A 22,095-nucleotide genomic window follows, 5' to 3' on the forward strand; every position below is an offset into this window, starting at 1 on the left:
ATGCTACCTCCTGGATCACGAGTTGTGTGTTCTTGGGGTTGCATTGGATCTTCCTTCTCGTGGTGCATCCCGTGAGTACCCATTCATTGGGGAAACTGACGATCCTTCCTAGCTGACTGAATCCACATGGATCCCAGTCACTTTCAAAGCCAGCAACAAGCAGCTCCTGACAGCTTTCAACCTGACGCTGTTGACTGGCTACGAAAGAAGGGCAAACGCTAGAAGAAGTGCTGATACTGAGCCCTAGAGATAGCTCTGGAGGTTAAAACAAAAAAGAAAGAAGGAGACAAACGTATATATATATGGAGAGAGAGAAAAAAATGAAAAAGAAAAAAATCTTCACAATTCAAAAAGTTGTAGGGATTTATCTTTAATCTGTATTCCATTTTCAGTGATCACTCTCTTGATTGAAAATCTTCGTTCAAGTATAAGCAATATAAATGGAAATTATTTGGATAAATAAATGAATTTTATAACAAAAATGATCTTCCCAAGATTAACCAATTTTATTCTGAAAAGAGTGTGATGCTGTAAGAATAAAAATAGTCATTGACCAAATTTATACAGATACCATTATTGGATGTGAATTCAAATATGTATCACCAAATGGCATCAAACAGACACACAGTCTTATTTTAAGAAAGTAATTTAATACATTCTCACATAGCTCAATAGATCCAAGTGTCCAGAATATGTTAAGTATCTACAAACTGCTGGTTGTCTCTGACATTTGTGCACATACTTTCGCTCAACATCTTGTGCTTTGCCATCTTCTTGGCCGCCAAGTCTTACTTTTGGCCTCATGATTTCTTCTTTGGTATCAGAAGCTTAAAATAGGGCAGATGCTAAATGGCTGAGATTCACCTTGAGAGCTGGAATCTAAAGAGAAACACAAGAAAGGATTCATTCATGTCCATCAAAACTATGACTTATTTCTGAAATTAGGATTTCATTTCCACTGCATAGCTCTATAGCTCTCTGACAACTGTGATTCTATTGACTTCAGGATAGTTTGGGCAGAAGAATTGGGTGTGGTTTCTAGTCTCTGACTGCTCAATCCATATGTCCTGTTTGCTTCTGAGTGTCTGAATTTCTTCAAACTAATCATCAGCTCTGAAATACAGAATTATTCCTTCCCATATCAAGTTGGTGAACTCATGTCTCTACTATAGCAGGCTAAAATTTCAGCTTGGGCGTGTGAGTATTTGAGTAGTGCAAAATCCTCAGAGTTCCCATATTCCTTAATCTTGCAAAAACAGATCAAGAAGCCTCTTTCATTTTTTTCCTGATGTAGTCATTCTTCTCTACTAAATAAACAAAACTGCCTTAACTTCTTTTCAAATAAAAGGGGCCAAGCATGCAGAAATTTCAGTCTTAATCAATTTCTGCATAAAAACCTTCAATAAACCTGACATGAAATTTAGAGGTCTACTTCTCCTGAAGTCTGTCAGAATAAAAACTAGGTCTCCTAGTGCATTTCTAGAACTCTCATCATTTCATAAACATTCTCTTTCACTCTTGATTGCCCTGTAATCACTGAGTTCAATTTGTTATTATTCAAACTCCAAACTTGCTTCCTTGCAGGAGGTTCATATACTATAGATTACTGAAAATTAAAATGAGTCACAGCATCCTTAGGTACACACACATACACACACACACACACACACACACACACACACACACATCTATAATCTATAGACCATCTTTCCAAGATGGTTAGATGGGTAACTAGAGGATAACTAGCTATTGGAACTAGGGTTCTTGGGAAGATTTTGGGGATACTATGTAAGACATGAGGCTTTGAGACCTTCTTTTGTAAATTTCAGGACATCAGAGAAGCTGGAGCAGAAACTTCTCTTCTAGAAGGTTCTCCTTATTTCTGTGACTTTTTCATCAACACTCACTAGGATGTATTTTCTACCTGCTTATTAATTTGGATATCTGCTTTCTATCACCATGTTCCTGCCTGATAATTACTTTAAGTGAGTTCTCATGCTGCTTTATCCACTTTGATCACTGCAGATGGGGGGAGGGAGAAAGAGAGAGTGGGAAGGAGAGATATATGGATGATAAATATATGGTTGATAGATAGATAGATAGATAGAGTAGGAAGATAAACTTGGGTAGGTAGATAAATGCAAAAGGAAAGTATTTTCATGAACTATTTAAAATCTCTTAAGTGAAACTGAAATGCATTCCACTGGGAGGTTTTGTTTGTTTGTTTGTTTTGATGCAATTACCCCAACAGCCACCCCTTTAGCTATGAAGACCTAGGACTCATAATTATGAGTCCCCTTTAGCTATGAAGACCTAGACTCATAATTATTTTGGGAGGTAAAAATGAACTAGAAAGGATTCAATTAGAGTTGAGAGAGGGTACAGGAAAAAGAAAGAGACAACTATATCACTTCTCTACTGATTATGAATCCCCCTTAGACACACACACACACCTCCACCTCCACCATAGATGCAGACTGGGAACACAGCTAGGTCCTCATGCATTGCACTATGCGTACTCTGCTAGGTGAACCACCACCAACTCCCTTTTTCAATAGGCAGGGATATCTTCATAGTTGGGCCTTTTTGTCTTACAACTTTCTTTTCTTACTTTTTTTTTTTTGCCTCCATTTTTGTCACTGGGGCCCAGTGTTGGCACTACAAATCCACCACTTCTGGTGCACAGTTTTTTTCTTTTTTTGTGCATTTTATTGAATATGACAGAGAGAAGTTGAAAGGAGACAGGAGGAGATACAGAGGGAGAGAGAAAAATAGACATGTGCAGACACCTGCTTCAATTCTTGTGAAGTGTTATTCCTGTTGCAAGTATAGAGCTGGGTCTGGAACCCTGTTGTCTCTGAGCTTCGGTGTCTGCATGACAAATCCATCACTCCCGGTGGCCTTTTTTTTTCTTTTTTAATTTAACAGGACAGAGAAAAAGAAATTGAGAGTGAGGGGGGAAACTAGAGAGAATGACAGACACCTGAAGTGTTTCTTCACCACTTACGTAGCCTCCCCCCTCCAGGTTGGAGAACAGGAACTTGAACCTACGTTCTTGCACAGTAATGTCTGTGATCACCTAAGTGTGCCACCTTGCAGCTACCCCCCTTTTTTTTTTTTTTACTGTTTTCAATCCACCTGTAATATCAGCCATACTTTGCCAGATTTACGTAGTATTATGTAACTCTAGATTAGCTTGGGCACAGATAGGTTACTAATATAACTAAGAACTCAGTCACACATTGCCCATCATCCTCCAATGGCGTGCCAGGGTTTCATCTACTCCCATATTTCAGTTATTGCTTACAGACCTACTTTTCTAGATATAGGCAGCAGTTTGCTTTAACACCTACTATGTTTTAATTAAGACTTGCTGAACAAAGAAGCCAAGAGAAGAAAAAAAGAAAGAGTTGAAAGCTTATTTATCTCGTTAGGTAAAGGAAGTGCTTTGATGAGTTCAGGATTCCTTCTAACAATGGCAGTGGTAGGGCTCTGACAACCTGATTTTGAATTCCTGACTTGTCTTGGATTGATTCAGTTCTCTGACATGGATTAAATTATTCTCATATGCCTAAAATGACCCACTATTAGATAGATCAAAGTGTCAGTTAAGTAGTCACCGAAAAAAAAATTTAAAGGAATTAATTGAACATACACACAAACACACACACACATATCATAACCGTTACTTAGCACAGGGCACATTAAGCACTCGTTTCTTCCTCCTCCTTCTCCTCCTCCTTCATCTTCTATGTTTATCATCATTATTTATTTGTTATAGTCAGAAATGAAGAGGGAGAGAGACATAGAGACAGCTGCAGCCCTGCTTCACCACATGCAAAGCTTTCCCCCTGCATATGAGGACAAGGAACCCAAATGTGGGTCCTTCTACATTGTAACCTGTGCACTCAACCAAATGTACCACTACCTGGCCCCAGCACTAACTTTTCCTACTGCCTCCTAGAGTTTTGGCAAATATCTCATTTTTACAGTAATGACTTCATGAAGTTATGACCCCTCTTTCTTTAACTGGGAACTTTGCATAGAGACTTATTTCATGCAGTTGTGTAACAAGAAATTGAGGTAGGTGAATAACAGTATAAATCTAATGGAAAATAAATAAAATCAATACCCAATAAATCATGGTGAAATGCTTCTTTTAAAAAAATGTGTCTTGATGCAATTTAATATACACCAACATGCTATCAAGCATATTTCATATTTCAGGCATTCAATTGCACTGAATAGGTGTGCCAGGTCAGACTGGTAACTAGAAATAACAATAAATCTGTATTCAAGAAATCTTCTAAAGTGACTACTGAAGCATTTTCTTTACAGTCTGAGAGTCTACATCTTAGAAAGGAAAATTGGAACTCTCTAAGACATATAGTATTCATATAGGTATATATATTTATATAGATATTGCTCTATTTGTTAGCATGGAATACAGGACAGAAGAAAAGTAAAATGATCCAAGGTATGCATACAACTTACCTGTGGCCACTACCACTAGATCTGAGTGACTTTTTCATGAGGATTCAACCAAAGAATCACCGACACATGAATGTGTGTGTGTTCATGAAAACTGAATTCTCCAAATGTTCTAACTGGCGATTAATATCCTGAAGCTTGGCAGGTAGTAGGTATTCACTAGAATAATCTTACTGACTAAATCTTAGAGATTCCTTTATCCTTCCAGATACAAAGTTATTTCTGCACTAAATAGGCATCAATTTTGGTTTCTTGCTAATTGTCATCTGGCTTTTATCTGACTTTATATCTTATGCAAAGACAAAATGACACAAACCAAGTCATCCAGGGTGAGCAGAGTCTATTCATCAAGAAGTGACAATTCTGAAGGCAGAAAAAACAGATGATACATAGATGATAGATAGAAGATAAATACCCTCCTTCTCAACAAAAGCTATGTTTTATTTTGTCACCATGACTCAGTGCCTTACATGACTCCACTATTTCCAATCACCATTTTTCCCCTCTATTGTTTTGTCTGTTTAGTTTTAAACAGGATGAGAGAGAGAGTTAGAGGCTGGGTGGGGGTAGGAGAGAGACCCCTGCAGCACTGATTCAACAGTCATGAAGATTCCCCTGGCAGTTGGGGGCCAGGGACTTGAACCCAGGTCCTCAGGAATAATAATAGGATAATTCAATTAAAAGAGTGTCCATCCAGCCCCTAAAAAGCACTTTCTCAGCCTGGAATTTTAAATGAAAAGACAAGAGTTAAATGTTCAAGCTCTTCACATACTTCCTTTAAACTACTGACCAATTTTCCCAGTGTCTCTCCTCCTCCTCCTCCTCCTCTTCCTCCTCCTCCTCCTCCTCCTCCTCCTTCTTCTTCTTCTTCCCCTTCTCTGTCTCTGTCTCTGTCTCCGTCTCAGTCTCTGTCTCTGTCTCCGTCTCCTCCTTCTCCTTCTCCTTCTCCTTCTCCTTCTCCTTCTCCTTCTCCTTCTCCTTCTCCTTCTCCTTCTCCTTCTCCTTCTCCTTCTCCTTCTCCTTCTCCTTTGTCACCAGGGTTATCACTGAAGCTTAATGTACCAGCAATAGAAGTCTACTGCTCTTGGTAGACATTTTATTTCTTTAAAAACCAAAAAAATAACTTATTTTAATAGAGACAGAGAGAAATTGGGAGGGAATGGGAGAGATAGGAGACAGAAAGAGAGAGACCTGCAGCACTGCTTTACCACACATAAATCCCCTCTCACAGGTGGGGCCTAGGGGCTTGAATAAGGGTTTTCACAGGTGGTAATGAGTGAACTCTACTAGGTGTGCCAGCGTCCAGCCCTTCTAAGTTTTTCTGTTTTTTAAATATTTATTTATTTTCCCTTTTGTTGCCCTTGTTTTTTTTTTATTGCTGTTGTAGTTATTATTGGTTTCACTGTTAGATAGAACAGAGAGAAATAGAGAGAGGAGGGGAAGAAAGAGAGGTTGAGAGAAAGTTAGATACCTGTGGACCTGCTTCATCAACTGTGAAGCGACTCCCCTGCAGGTGGGGAGCCGGGGGCTTGAACTGGGATCTTTTATCTGGTTCTGGAGCTTTGCACCACCTATGCTTAACCCGCTGCATTGCCACCCAACTCCCTAAGTTTTTTCTGAATTTGGCTTTTCTACTAGGCTTGGAAATAGACCTTCTTAGTGGCTTTTCATGAGGATTCAATCAAAAAATGCATAGGCATTTTGGTGTTACACTTTAATAAGGTCCAAGGCCTTAGTCAATATCCACACAGGAAGGCAAGCTATATAAATTGCAAAAGTGTAAAAAGTGGGAGAGTTCCCACTGGCTGAGGCCTAGAAATGTGTGATTTTCTAGGGAAACATGGTTCCCTCAAGCTGACACGTTATTTTTTTTGTTGTTGTTCTAGAAGTAGTTTTGATGAAGGTAAAACTAAACACTAAAGCTTAGGAGCCAATGTAATAACAAATGCTCATTTCAGCATAATCTTGCAAAAACCACTGCTATCATTCCAAACCATATTTTTTATGGAAGTATTTTTTTTTCCTTGTAATACTCTGTCAGCCACACTCTGGACTGTGCCTGGAATTCCAGATGTTGTGTAAGTACATTATAATGCATGAGCTTGCCTTCTCTTGGCATGGCTTTAGAGAATGTTTATGCCCATGGCTGCTGCATGCTTTTGAGACAGGAGATATGCTTGTCGGCTGTTTGGATTGACTACACTACCACTCACCTATTCTGGTCTGAGTCTGGCAGCCCTTTTCTTAGCCCCGTAAGGCAATTTTGGTTTTGAGTCAGAAGGAGTCTGGGGAGTCTGCATTAAACCAAAGATTTCACACCAGATTTTGGTTAGAAGGATGTCCTGAGCCCTGAGCCTTTTTTTCCAGAACATGGGCATCAAAAACACAAGGGCAGTATCTCTGGTGCAAAGCATCACAAAAGAGAGCCACAGAATCACACAAGCTATTCATAATGCCTCCAGGCAAGCAGAATCCAGGCAGCAATGCTGATTTCTCTTCCAGCCTTCTCCACTCAACTTTTCTGGAGGAACTGACAGGGAGGTGTTGGATCTGACTATTAATGAAGCAGGATACACTTTATTGGTAGTAAAACACATTTGTCATGGCAATTTACATGAGTTAGCACCACGTTTCCAACGCTTGCCACAGGAACTAGCGAACATTCATTTTAATGAGCTAACACACCCAGAACGACTTACACTTTTTACGGTATTTATTACATATTGTCACAAACACTATTAAATTAAGTGATGGGACCATTTGCGAGCTGAAAAAAAAAAAGAAGTAAAGTGTTCATTATTAGAGCAAGGGGGCCTCCTGAGACACTGTCCTCATTCTGTTGGATAGAGTAGACATTCTAGTGTTTTTATTTTGTTATTTTATTTTTTGCCACATGCTAGCTAAAAAGCAGTCCATCTCAGCTGTAGATGTCCTGGAGGGAGAGGACAGTCCTTGAGAAAAAAATAATAACACTGATGAAATGGCTATCAAATTATGAATGCTTTAGAGTTAAGGAAGAGAATACAAGTCAACCGCACACAGGATGTGGATGATACACAGAAATGTTTTGATTTTTGTTTGTTATTCTTTATTAGGAGAATTAACTGTTTACACTTGACAGTAAAATACAGTAGTTGGTACATATGTAACATTTTTCAGTTTTCAGCAAAACCCTCTAACCCCTCCACATAGGTCCTCCTCTGCCATCATGTTCCAGAACCAGAATCCTCCCACCCCAGAGTCCTTGACTTTGGTGCAATACACCAGAATACTCCATTCCAAGTTCTGCTTAGTGTTTTCCCTTCTGTTCTTAATTTTTCAACTTCTATCAATGGGATCAACCCTTACTCATTCTTTTTCTGACTGATCCTCACTTCACATGATTCTTTCAAGCTTCATCCCAAATTAGGTGAAGAAGGTGGATTCACCATTTTAAATATCTGAGTAGTATTCCACTGTGTACATAGACCACAGCTGGCTCAGCCATTCATCTGTTGTTGGACAGCTGGTTTGCTTCCAGGTTTTGGCTATTCCAAATTGTGCTGCTATGAACATAGCTATGCGTGGATCTTTATGTACGGGTGTATTTGACTCCTTAGGATATAGATGCAGGAGAGGAATTGCAGGGTCATAGGGTAGACTCATTTCTAGCCTTGTGAGGGTTCTCCAGAATGCACTCCACAGGGTGCCATACTTCTTGTGGGGAGGCCTCTTCTTGGGCGCAGACTCCTGGAATGCCGACCCTGTTGTGCACCAGATGTGGGTGTCTAGGAGAATGTCACCCAAGGCAGCAGGGCTGAGTCTTTATGGGGCTCACTCTGTGTCTGCAACAAGAGATGACCCAGAGACCAAGCTGATAGCAGTGATCCATTTATTGATCAGAGAGGCAAGGCTTGTAAGGGGTTGCAGAAGGAGGTAGTTTGTTTATACCACATATATGGTTAAAGCAGAAAAGGGGCTGAGAGAGTTAAGGGGTTGGGAAAAATATCAGGTAAGTGATCTAAGGAATGAGGAATCTAGGCTTTGATGTGCATGGGTGTAGGGGTCCTTGTGTGTCAGGAGGGTGATGTTTGGTTATAGTCTTACTCAGAAGGGCAAGAACAAAGAAGTGAGAAAGGGGCCTCTGATAGCATCTGTGTGAGCAGGAGAGCTGTTTTGGGAATGAGGAAGTAGGGTTATCAATGGCTAGCAGACAGAGAGGTGTCCTGAGGGTGGAGAGAAGATGGGTCAGGTATGATAACTTCTGGTAGCTTTTGAATAAGCAGACCATTTGGTTTAATGTCGTCACAGTTTGGGGCGCCAGTATGCCAGGCTAGCTTCGCAGACAGGAGACAGAGACCAGGGATGCAAGGCTGAGCGGAGAAGCTGTATTTTTTTATTCACAAGCGAAGGGTTCAAAAAACTAATCTAATCTAATCACAACCCAAATCTGTCCTGCATCTTTCTCCTCTGGCGGGAGCATCAGGAATCTGGGAAGTACCTAGGGTAGGGGGCGGGGAGAGGGAAGAAGCACGAAACTAGCAAGGGCTAAACCAAATCTCCTGGAGGTGGGGGGGGGGGGGAGTGAGACCAAGCCAATGTAACAGAAAGATCATGTAAATAGACCACAAAGTCAAGCAATGTAACAGAAGAGATCCCAGAAGCAGAACCAGAAGCATACCAACAGTTTAAAGGAAAGGAAACAAGCTATTGTATTGGGAATGCAGAGTCCTTCTGAGGCAGAGAGTCTGACAGGTGAAGCTGAACCTGAAGGTTGTCTCTCCCATGCTCAGACTCTTGTAGAGAGAGGCTGACAGGAAGACCATGATCCTCAGGCACCCATCTTTCAATGGGAGGTTCCACCAAACTCAACCATATCCTCACAGTTTCCCTACAACAGGGGTTGGACCAATTGACATCCACCTGTTGTGTAGGAGAGATTCATTACCCCTCAACCTCTCCAGTATTTGTTGTTGCTATTATTTACACACACACACACACACACACACACACACACACACACACACACACACACACACAATATTTTTAACACAAAGAGTAGGTAGAAGATGCTAGGACTCTGGGGAATTGTATTTATTTATTTATTTATTTATTTATTTTGGTTAGAGATGGACAGAAAATTAAAGGGAAGTAGTAGATGGAAGAGATAAGGAGTGAGATGGGGGCTGGGCAATAATGCATCTGTGAATCCTATATATATATATCATCATGCTCAAGGACACAAGGACTGGCATTCAAGTACCCACTCTCCACCTGCCTGACAGGGGAATACTTCATGAGGGGTGAAGCAGGTCTTCAGCTGTTTATCTTTCTCCCTCTTTCTCTATTTACCCTCCCCTCTCAATTTCTCTCTGTCCTCTCAAATATATATATATGGAATACAATGGCTGCCACAGTGATAATTCTAAAGACACAGAGAGAGAGATTGAGGGGGTTGTAGAGAAGAAAATGAGTATGTTTGAGAGAGAGAGAGAGAGAGAAACTTTCAGGGTGGCTGCACTACCTATGAAGCTTTCATCCTACAGATGGAAACCAGGAACTGGAACCCAGGTCCTTATGCACTATAATGTGCACATACTGTAAGGTGCACTGCTACTTGGACCCAGGCGCCTTCTTTAGTGGGTGAGACATGGCATGAAACATTTTATGTTAGACAAAATCCATGGCTATGTGGAAAGATGCTCTGATACATTGAACTTTGGTTTTGCAAAAGAATTTCTAATGATGCCCTGATTCTGAAAGTACATGTCCATCTTGAATAAACTGGACTTTTAGTTTTAACTTCGTTGACATAGTGTCCTCCTCCACATTTTTACTCTTCTCCCATACTCAGCCCTCCTTCCTGGTGGTGCTATCATTCTGATAATTGTTAGAGTACGGTGATATAAAAACAGGAATTTTCAGTTCAAATCACAGATCCATACCTATTATCTTCCCAGAGAGTCTGTGTGGTGTGTAACTCTACAATCAAAATTATGATAACAACTTTCTTTAGAGATGGCATTAGGGTTGTGTTAAACATATGCCCGGTTTATAAACAATAGCTGTTAATTTACAATGCTATTTAGGTATCTTTAATGCTTATGAATTTTCATTATGCATGTCTCCCCTGTTGTCTGGAGCTAGTCATGTAAAGGAGTTTAGATGGCAGAGAGAGAAAGAGAGAGAGAGAATGTTCACATAATTTTGAGTTGATTATTTCTCCTTTTATATATAGTATCTTGAAATAAGAGACAGTAAGCTACACTGGTATAAATAAGCAGAATCCATTTGAAAGCAGACTAATGAAAGTCTGCTAAATTGGAGATTCAAATCATAGGAACAATACTATCATCATTAATGTGATTTTTTCAAAATGGCGATTAGATCAACTAGTTATTGTAAAGTCCTAGGGAAAAAATACAATTGCTTATTGATTTGCACATTTATTGTATTCCTGGAAAACCTAGGTATAATAAAAATGAACAAAAGTACTTTGGGATTTTATGAAAAACAGACTCTGAGTTCCCACAATTATACTCAGCCTTTTTACTTACATAAATCTCATAGTGGTTATTGAAAATCATGTAGAACAAGGAACAATTTTTATTGTTCAGGGAATATTATCTAATTCACTGTGGAAAGTCTAGCCTCCCCAGGTTCTGCCTCTATACAAACTAACAGCTCACTTCTCCTATTCATCATGATAATCAAAAATATTCTGACAAATCTTCAACTTGTTTTACTAGGTAAGTCACTGACCTGAAGAGGGACTGCTTCTGGGAAGAAGTTTATTGATAGAGTGTAAGTCACAAGAGTTTGCCCAGAGAGTTCATACAGAGGTCCTGTGTATAAGGGACCAAAGACAATATCCAGTGAAATACAAACATTTAATAAATAAGAGCCAGTCAGAAGCAATTCACAGAAGCCTGGGAACAGATGGGACAGCCAAAACTAAACTCACAGGAGATGAGGAAAAGAAAAGAGAAAATGTTGTCTTCCAAGGAAGACAATAGCCAGCAGTGTGAAATGGAGTCAGTAAATTCGGTACAGTGAGTGTCTGATGCAAGTCTACTGGATTTGAAAATTAAGAGCTCGTTTCAGAACTGCCAGAGCTGCCTTTGTGAGTAGAGAATCTATCGCAGCCAATTTAAAACTGGACATCAAGAATTGAAAGTAGCACAGTGTCAACTCTTCCAGAAACCTAAATGAGAGGGAGGGTGAAGGGGAATAGCAGTTGACATGGCTCATTGGATTGAAAGCCTGACTTTTAACTCACATCCTTTCACATTTCCTTCAAGAAATACTTTGCTTTTCCATGTCTATAAATTTCAGAGACAAGGGTGAGCTTTTGGCAAGTCCTACAGGTACAGTTTTTGTTTGCTTTTATTTATTTACTTTTTATTAGTGGCTTAGTCATGATTGACAAGATTGTGGAATAAGAGGGATACAGTTCCCACCACCAGAGTTTCCTATCCCATCCCCTGCATGGGAAGCTTCCCTATTCTTTATCCTTCTGGGAGTATGGACCAAAGATCTCTATGGGGTGCAAAAGGTGGAAGGTCTGGCTTCTGTAATTGCTTCCTTTCTTGACATGGGTGTTGACAGGTGGATCCATACTCCCCAGCCCATTTCTATCTTGTCCTAGTGGGGTAGAGCTCTGGTGGGGTGAGGTTCCAGGACACATTGGTGAGTCCCACTGCCCAGGAAATCAGGTTGGCATAATGGTAGAATAGGCAAAATGGTGGCTGAAAAGCACTAAAATGTAAAGCAGAAAGAAATTGATAAGGGAGGGAACATAGAGAGGGAGAAAGACAGAGAGACAATGGCAGCCCTGCTGCACCACTCATGAAGCTTTCACCCAGTGGGTGGGGACTAGGGGCTTGAACCCAGGTCCCTGCACCCTGTAATGTGTGTGTTCAACCAGGAGTACCACTGTCCGGCCTCAGAGAGATTAAAAAAAAAGAGGGGTCAGGCAGTAGCATAGTAGATTAAGCGCACATGGCACAAAGCACAATGACCTCTATCTTGGTTTGAACTTCTGGCAAACAGTGAAGCAGGTCTTCAGGTGTCTATCTTTCTCTCCCCCTCTATCTTGCCTTTCTCTCTCCAATTCTCTCTGTCCTTCCCAACAACAATGACATCAATAACAATAACAACAACAACAACAATAAAAAGGGAGCAACAAAAAGAAAAATAATAATAACTTCTACTGGGGGAAACTGAGCCTACCTAGAGCTTATGTTGTTCATGAAATTCCTGGCAAAGTTCTTAAGCATACTGTATTAGGTATATAGCCATCAATAATATACATTCTTGCTATTTGTGCAGTATGTGAATCTGGCACTTTTGGGGGGTTGTTTTCAGGAGAAAAAGGTCAATGCCTCTGTGTCTAAAATTACTGGAACTTCTCCCAATGATTGTGTGTTTCTTTAGACATGCCAACCATTCCCAGGCTTTAGAGAGTCTAGTTATCATCCTCTCTTATAGTTTAAGAAGCAAAGACTTTCAGGGTTTTGTTCCAAGGATGTGAGAAACATGATCATGTTTACATGTTGTAGGTAGCATGGGAAAGAGAACAAGACTGCTAGCATAGAGCAAAGATGGTTAATTGATGGGATAAGAACTGCAACTTGGGGGAGTCAGGCAGTAGCACAGCAGGTTAAGCACAGGTGTCACAAAGCACAAGGACCAGCATAAAGATCCCGGTTCAATCCCTAGGTCCCCACCTACAGGGAAGTCTAGCAGATGACTTGTCTCAAGTGGCCTCCCCCAGGGCTCTGTTCTGGCTCCTGTGCTATTTAATATTTACATCAATGACCTCCCAGAAACTTCTTCAAGGAAGTTCATCTACGCCGATGACATCTGCTGTGCAACTCAGGCATCCAAGTTCAACATCCTCGAGGAAACACTCACGAAAGACATGTCTCTGATATTGGATTACTGTAAAAAATGGGGACTAATCCCTAGCACTGCAAAAACGGTATCATCTGTTTTCCATCTACACCATGCCTCGGCCTCGCGTGAACTTAATGTGCAGCTTGGCGATACGAGAATCCGGCATGAAGCCCAGCCAGTCTATCTTGGCGTTACTCTCGATCGCACTCTGTCATTTCACGAACATCTCATAAAAACTGCAGCAAAGGTGGGCGTGAGGAATAACATCATTGCAAGACTGGCCAGCTCCTCATGGGGTGCGAGCGCTTCCACACTACGATCAGATCATCATCTTTGGCATTATGCTATTCCACTGCAGAATACTGTGCCCCAGTATGGTTCCGTAGCCCCCATGTCCACTTGGTCGATTCCAAATTATATTCCTCCATGAGGATAATTTCTGGAACCATCCATTCCACCCCGGTTCCATGGCTGCCAGTTCTTAGCAACATCGCCCCGCCAGATATTCGGGATGCGGCATCATCTAAGTTCATTTCCCACGTCTACGCTCGACTGGACCTGCCAATATACTCTGATATCTTCGCCCACCCTGTCCAACGCTTGACGTCTTGTCACCCAATCTGGTCTCCTATGCCTACACTGAACTCTGTTCCAGACTCTTGGAAACAGAGTTGGCAGTCAACTGAGGTAAAGAACAAACACCTCATCACAGACCCCTGCAAGCGTCAACCCGGCTTTGATCTAGCATGTTATGATTGGGCCCTCCTCAATGGCTATCGAACAGGCCATGGCCGGTGCGCCGCTATGTTCCACCGCTGGGGAGCCAGAGACGACCCGAACTGCCCCTGCAGCTACAGACAGACTATGACCCACATAGTCAATGACTGCCACCTCTCCAGATTCAAAGGAGGTCTCGAAACTTTACATCAGGCTCAACCTGACGCTGTTAACTGGCTATGGAAGAAGGGCAAACGCTAGAAGAAGAAGAAGGGAAGTCTCTTCACATGCGGTGAAGCAGGTCTGCAAGTGTCTATCTTTCTCTCTCCCTCTCTGTCTTCCCCACATCTCTCCATTTCTCTCTGTACTATCCAACAACAACATCAGTCATCACTACAACGATAATAACTACAACTATAAAACAACAAGGGCAACAAAAATAAATATAAATTAAAAAAAAAAAGAACTGCAACTTGGTTATGGAAATTATCCATCTCGAACAAGGAATTGTACCTACCCTCTCTATCCTGTCAGAGGAAAAAAGAAAATCATCATCATGGCCATGGAAGGTAGGGATTGTCAGAAGTTCATGTGCATACCTGTTTCTATTGGGATGGGTTAGCAAGTATCTCAATCTGAGTGAAACCACCCAGATATGTGTCATCTCTGTTAAGAATTTATATCATCAGATTTAGAAAGAAACAATGTGAGGCAATGAATACAATTATCTTAGTTACTCGGTAAATAAGCCAGTGGTTAAGGGAACTGAGAGTGGTCCTTACTTTCTTCAAGTTGAAGAGGCATCTCCCTAGTTCAGCCTCCTCTAAGGCAGGACCATAGGCCAGCTTTCTCCCTTTGCTTTTCCAGCCAAGTTCTGGAAGATATGACTTCAGCAGATGACCCATGCTCGGTGAACATGCCACAACAGCACTTGGGAACATATTAGATGTGCAAATTCTCAGACACCCACCTCAGACCATTGAGTTTGAATTCTTAGAGCCATGTAATATGTATTCTAGTAAGCATGCTAATAGTTGAGAACCATTTTTTAATGCTTCAGTTTCTTAATGGATAGAGAAGTTGAGAGGGGAAGAGCAGATAGAGAGGGAGAGAAACAGAGAGACACTTGCAGACCTGCTTCATCACTCATGAAGCATTCCCCCTGCAGGTGGCAACCAGAGGCTTGAACTTGGGTCTTTAGGAATTATAGCACATACACTCAGACAGGTGCACCATTGCCTGTTCCCTGAGAACCAATCTTCCTACACACCCAGATGCAGAAATCAGATCACTGAGGCTTTCAAAAGTAACCATCATGACTTCATGGTGACAAGCAGGAAAGTAGTTCTGCATGTTACTCATTTTTGTGGCTAGTCACCAATCTCCTGGAGTCCTTTTAAATCAGTCCTTAAATTGAATTAGGAAAAGTGAAGGTTGCCAAAGTTGGGTGGAAAAAATGGAACACAACTTGACTAATGACAAGGTCATTCACCAGAGTTGTACAGAGACAATGTACAAAAGGTCACAAGGATTTAATTTGGCCTGGTAGTTTGTTACAACTTCCCTGGGGGGAAGGGGCATTGTTAGGAAAATCTCTGCATGTCTGACCTCAAGGGCATCTTTCTAGATAAGTTGTTCATTCCTGATTTTTTAAAAAGTAATTCAAAACTTTGCCTTTTATTAAAATTAGCAGCTATCATTTGGAACAAAATGCATATGCATTTTAAAGATAAAACTCAAAACTTCAGAAACACATGTTTCTTGCAATGTGTGATAAGCAGACTCATGAGAGTTCCCAAAGATAACCTCCACCTCCTTGTGTTTACATTTTTGCATGAGTCCTCCTTTGGAGTGGATATTATACTTAATTATTTAATGATTTCCCACTAATGAATAGAATGCAGCAACAGCAAAGGAATGACATTTGACTTGTTTCTGTCTGCCTTGCCTCCCCTCACTTCAAAAGTTGATTAAATGGGTCACTGAGTTCTCAGCTACCCTACTGAGATATCTATACTGAAGCAAACTAAAGCTTAAATATCCCATTCCAGAATGAACAAAATCCTGCTAGTAACCTTGAGTGAGTTTGGAAAACTATCCTTTGACACTTGCACCTTGAGATTACTGAAAGCCTAGCTGATCCTTTGATTGCAGGAAAGCAGAAGACCCCTGTTAAGTTAAACCTAGCTTTCAGTATCACAGATACTTCAAGTCCATGACACCCTGTGACTGGTGTAATTTGTTATGCAGTAACATAGCAAACAGGTATGGGGTTACTTTGGACTATGACAAGGGAGTCACTGAAGCAGTCTCTCTTGCTTCTGCCAGTGGTAGCACTTGGTAGAAATGTCTATGGAACAGACTTTCACTTCTTTTCACCCTAAGATCCATATTCTCATCTGATCAATTCCTACTTTTTGGTTCTTGTTCATTAATCATTTTGTCCTGTTTTCTTCCTTACTGCCTTTCAGCCACCAAGTTGTAAATACTATGATAATTCCATTCTAATTTCCCTAGGCAGACTACCTCATCAATGTGTCCCAAAGTCTCACTTCTCCAGAGCCCTACCCCACTAAGGAAAGATAGAAACAGGCTGTGGGTATGGATCCACCTGCGAACATCCATGCAATAAGAGAAGCAATTACAGAAGCCAGCACACTCACCTTCTGCACTCTATAGAGAATTTTGGTCCATTGTCCTGGCAGGATAGAAATATTAGGGGAAGATGACCAGAGGGCTCTGAACTTTAACTCCATCAGGACCTGGAGAGAGAAGAGGTAAAAGGAAGAGCATTCAGAAATGGTAATAGGTGTAGCTGTGTCTTTGATTGGAAATTAAGGTAGAATAATAGAAAAAAATGGATAAATATATATAACAATAGACAGATTAATCCTTATATATGGGCACCCATGTCTTCAACTTTGGGAGAACCACTGCAGTTTCCAATGGAGGGAATGGTGACACAGAACTCTGGTGGAGGAAATGGTGCATCATTATACCCCTGTTATCTTATAATTTTGTAAATCAATATTAAATCATTAATAAAATAAACACCCTTAAGTATAGCAACATTTGGGCAGGAGAGACAGCATAGTGGTTATGCAAAAGACTTTAATGCAGAGACTCTGAGGTCCCAGGTTCAATCCCTAGCACTACCATAAGGCCAGAGCTAAGGAGTGTTCTGTTCTTTTCTTTTGCTTTCTTTTTTTTATTTATTTCTTTATTGGGGGATTAATGTTTTACATTCAACAGTAAATACAATAGTTTGTACATGCTTAACATTCCCTATTTTTCCATATAACAGTACAACCCCCACTAGGTCCTCTGGCATCCTTCCTGGATCTGTATTCTCCCCCCACCCACCCCAGAGTCTTTTACTTTCATGCACCAGAGTCTTTTACTTTGGTGCAATACACCAATTCAAGTTCAGGTTCTACTTGTGTTTCCTTTTCTGATCTTGTTTTTCAACTTCTGCCTGAGAGTGAGATCATCCCATAGTCAGCCTTCTATTTCTGACTTATTTCACTTAACATGAATTTTTCAAAGTCCATCCAAGGTCGGCTGAAAATGGTGAATTCACCGTTTTCTTTTTATAGCTGAGTAGTATTCCATTGTGTATATATACCACAACTTACACAGCCACTCATCTGTTGTTGGACACCTGGGCTGCTTCCAGGTTTTGGCTATTTAACAAATTGTGCTGCCAAGAACATATGTGTACACAGATATTTTTAGATATGTGTTTTGGGTTCCTTAAGATATATCCCCAGGAGAGGAATTGCAGGATCATAGGGTAGGTTCATTTCTAGCCTTCTGAGAGTTCTCCAGACTGTTCTCCACAGAGGTTGGACCAATTGACATTCCCACCAGCAGTGTAGGAGGGTTCCTTTGACCACACAACCTCTCCAGCATTTGCTGCTGTTACCTTTTCTGATCTATGACATTCTCACAGGAGTGAAGTGGTATCTCATTGTTGTCTTTATTTGCATTTCTCTGACAATCAGAGACTTGGAGCATTTTTTCATGTGTGTCTTGGCCTTTTAGATCTCTTCTGTGGTGAATATTCTGTCCATGTCATCCCCCATTTTTGGATGGGGTTATTTGTTGTCTTGTTGTTGAGATGTGCAAGTTCTTTATATATTCTGGTTATTAGCCTCTTGTCTGATGTATGGCATGTAAAGATCTTCTCCCATTCTGTGAGGGGTCTCTTGGTTTGGGTAGTAGTTTCTTTAGCTGTGCAGAAGCTTTTGAATTTTATGTAGTCCCATAGGTTTAAGTTTGTCTTAGTCTTTTGTAATTGGATTTGTTTCACTGAAGATGTCTTTAAAATTTATGCAGAAAAGAGTTCTGCCAATATTTTCCTCTAAGGATCTGATAGTTTCTGGTCTAAGATCCAAGTCCTTGATCCACTTGGAATTTACTTTTGTATTTTGTGAAATATAGTGGTTCAGTTTCATTCTTCTGCATGTTTCAGCCCATTTTTTCCAACACCATTTGTTGAAGAGACTCTGCTTTCCCATTTAATAGTCTGTGCACCTTTGTCAAAGATTAGATGCCCATAGGTGTGGGGGATCTCAGTTATAGTCCACTGGTCAGTATGTCTATTCATGTTCCAGTACCAAGCAGTTTTGATGATAATAGCCCTATAATACAATTTGAGATCTGGGAATGTGATGCCTCCAGTTCTGTACTTTCTTCTCAAGATTGTTTTGGCAATTCTAGGTCTTTTCTGGTTCCAGATAAACATTTGTGCCATTTGTTCTATTCTCCTAAAAAAAAGTGGTTGGGATCTTGATGGGGATAGCATTAAATTTGTATATGGCTCTGGGTAGTATATTCATTTTGATGATGTTAATTCTTCTAACCCATGAACATGGAATACCTTTCCACTTCTTCGTGTATTTTTTCAATTTCCTTGAGTAGTGACTCATAATTTTCAGTATACAAGTCTTTCACTTCTTTGGTTAGGTTTACTCCTAGATATTTTATTATCTTTGTCGCTATAGTAAAAGGAATTGATTTCTGGATATCAATTTCTTCTAACTTAGTGTTTGCATAGAGGAATGCCACTGACTTTTGAAGGTTAATTTTGTAGCCTGACACCTTACTGTATTGCCTGATGATTTCCAAAAGCTTCTTGCTGGATTCCTTGGGTTTTTCTATGTATACTATCATGTCATCTGCAAATAGTGAGAGCCTGACTTCTCTTCCAGTCTGTATCCCTTGAATTCCTTGCTCCTGCCTGATTTCTATGGCAAGAACTTCCAACACTGTGTTGAATAGTAATGGTGATAGTGGGCATCCCTGTCTAGTACCTGATCTGAGGGGAAATGCTTCCAGTTTTTCACCATTGAGTATGATGTTGGCTTTAGGTTTGCTATATGTAGACTCCACTATCTTCAGGAATTTTCCATCTATTCCCATTTTTTGTAGTGTTTTGATCATAAAGGGATGTTGTGTTTTGTCAAAGGCTTTCTCTGCATCTATTGATATGACCATGTGGTTTTTAGTTTTCTTTTTGTTTATGTGATGGATCACTTTGATTGATTTAAGTATATTAAACCAACCTTGTGTGCCTGGGATAAACCCCACTTGGTTCATGATGGACCATCTTTTTAATATACTTTTGTATCTGGTTGACTAGAATTTTGTTCAATATTTTAGCATCTATGTTCATCAGGAGTGCTCTGTTCTATTATCTATCTATCCATCTACCTATCTCTCTATCATCATTTGTCTATCATCTATCTACCTACCTAATATTGATCTATCACCTTCTGTATCTCTCTCATTAAAATAAATGAAATATATTTTTAAAAAGGGTGAGAACTAATAAGATGGAACAAGTGGTGAAATAGTCAACTGAAAGTGGGAATCCTCAGGTCTCTGGTTTCTGGAATACAAAGTCTTCTAGGGCAGAGAAATATAAGATTTCTTGACTGGTCAATGATCTCAGATCTTCATAAACTCAGGCAGAGATTTTCCAAATGACTCTGAGTCCTCACACATTGTAAATATATGCCTATATTAATTGCTACTATTTTATATGATCTAGACTTATAATTCTATTAACTTCCTCCACAAACCCACAGATTTCATTCTAGACATCTGCCTGTGCGCTTGTTCGTTGAAGGTCTCTGAAAACCACAGTGTTTCTTTTTTATTTCTTTCCCCTGTTTGTGTCCAGTGACTCGTAAAGGACGTTATCAAGAATCTTTGGACAATGATCACAGAATGTTGAAATGAAAACGTTTCCCAAAGCCCCAAGATGTATTTCAGCACTCACCTCCAGATACCATTGTTGCATGGCTGCCTCAGATAAGGCTGGTCCTAGTTTATAATTCAGCTTCACTCTGGGGCAGAGGGAGTGAGGCAGAACGCCATAAACCCAGCCAGCCGAATGTGTCATAAAATCCCTTGTTCTTCCACCCTAAGGACAAGCTGTAGAGCAATGATACAATAAATATGGACAGACAGTCCCTGCTTTGACCGAAAGCTGAATTCTTGAAAGAAAGGAAAGAAGCTACAACACTGGAACTTAGAATAACTGCAATTTTCACAGATACCAAGAGAGCAAGGAGCAGCGCTCAGGTGCCTGTGGCTGCTGTTGCTGTGGTTGTCTCTGTATTTTGCATCTTTCTTTGGCATCTGTCCTAGACATGAAGCCATTCAACCAGTCTGGAACTGGGAAACCAGGTGTTCCTTATTCAGGCGCAGAATTTGTCAGGATGATCTAGATTGTGCTCCATCAACAAACACTTCTCACATCTCAGTAGATTAACATAACAAAAGCATCTTTCCTAATTTTTCCCACCAAGATTATTTATCACTGGATCTCAGTGAATACATGACTCCAGCATCATTCCCAGTGGCAATTTGTCCTTTCTCTTTCTCTCTCTCTCACGTGTGTGTGTGTGTATGTTTTTTCATTCTTTTTTTCCATCCTTTCTTTCTTTCTTTTTTTTAAAGTTGAGAGACAGAGAGGAAAGAAACCTACTCCACTATTCCTGAAACTTTATCCGTTGCAGGTAGGGACCAGGGGCTTGAACCCAGGTCCTCACAGTTGGTCACTTTGTGCACTCTACAGAGTAAGCCACTGCCTGACACTGCTTCTCCCAACAATATATATTTGCTGTTTGTTCTAGAATTCTACCATGCATAAGTTGGAGACTCTTGGAGGTTCTTCTCAGGTATCAGTTGACCTTTCTTACTCCAGTCCTTGCACTTTGTGCCACGTGCCCTTAACACCTGGGCTACAGCCCAACTCCCAAACTGACCTTTCTAAGCTGTTACAGAGAGTCAGGTGATGTAACAATTGTGAATGGTTCTAGAGTGTTTCCCAGTCGCCATCATATCATTGACTAAAGCAAGTCACTGGATCTGTGCCCAGCCACCAAGGGAGCTAGAAGAGATGTCACATCCTATGACCAAGAGGAACAGAACTGAAATATTGTGGAAGTATGAAGGGCTGGCATGCCCTCAAGTTAAAGTGACAGTAGAAGGTACTGAGCAGGGAATATAAGAATATGCACAATCTTGAGAAATCTGCAGATTGTACAACTAGGTGAAGTGGCTTGCCTATCTCTCCTAAGGCTGAGGCATCTCCCCAAATGCCTTCATGCTTAACAGAGAGAAGACAGACACAGCTGTGGGCTTTAAGTTCTTGGGCAATTTGTCCTTTACCCTCCCTCCCTGTTCCAAGTCTCATCTCCCATATTAGTCAAGGACTTTGCTTCAGGCTCCCTCTCCCTTCTGTGTTTGTTTTTGGTTTTGCCTCCAGGGTTATTGCTGGGGCTAGGTGCCTGCCAATGAATCTACTGCTCCTGGTCGCCATTTTTTCTGTTTTTTTTTTTTTTTATTGTATAAGATGGAGAAAAATTGAGAGAGGAGAGGAAAATATAGAGGTATAAAGAAAGATAGAAACCTACAGACTTGCTTCTCCCTGCAGGTGGGGAACCAGGGGTCTGAACCCCTATCCTTGTGTTCCATACTATGTGCATTGAGTAATAT

The 22,095-nt window shown here is 40.6% G+C and overlaps 1 long non-coding RNA gene across 1 annotated transcript; it reads right to left on the minus strand.

Moving 5' to 3' along the window:
• Positions 1 to 676: 676 nt before the first annotated feature.
• On the minus strand, positions 677 to 20,492 carry LOC132537732 (uncharacterized). The gene is made up of 3 exons (XR_009549188.1): positions 20,372 to 20,492; positions 16,749 to 16,847; positions 677 to 879 (listed from the first exon to the last, which is right to left on the minus strand). It is a non-coding gene; the product is annotated as an uncharacterized LOC132537732 (long non-coding RNA).
• Positions 20,493 to 22,095: the final 1,603 nt, after the last annotated feature.

This window comes from Erinaceus europaeus, chromosome 3, assembly GCF_950295315.1.
Source record: "Erinaceus europaeus chromosome 3, mEriEur2.1, whole genome shotgun sequence".
In the NCBI taxonomy this organism is placed as follows: Eukaryota; Metazoa; Chordata; class Mammalia; order Eulipotyphla; family Erinaceidae; genus Erinaceus; species Erinaceus europaeus.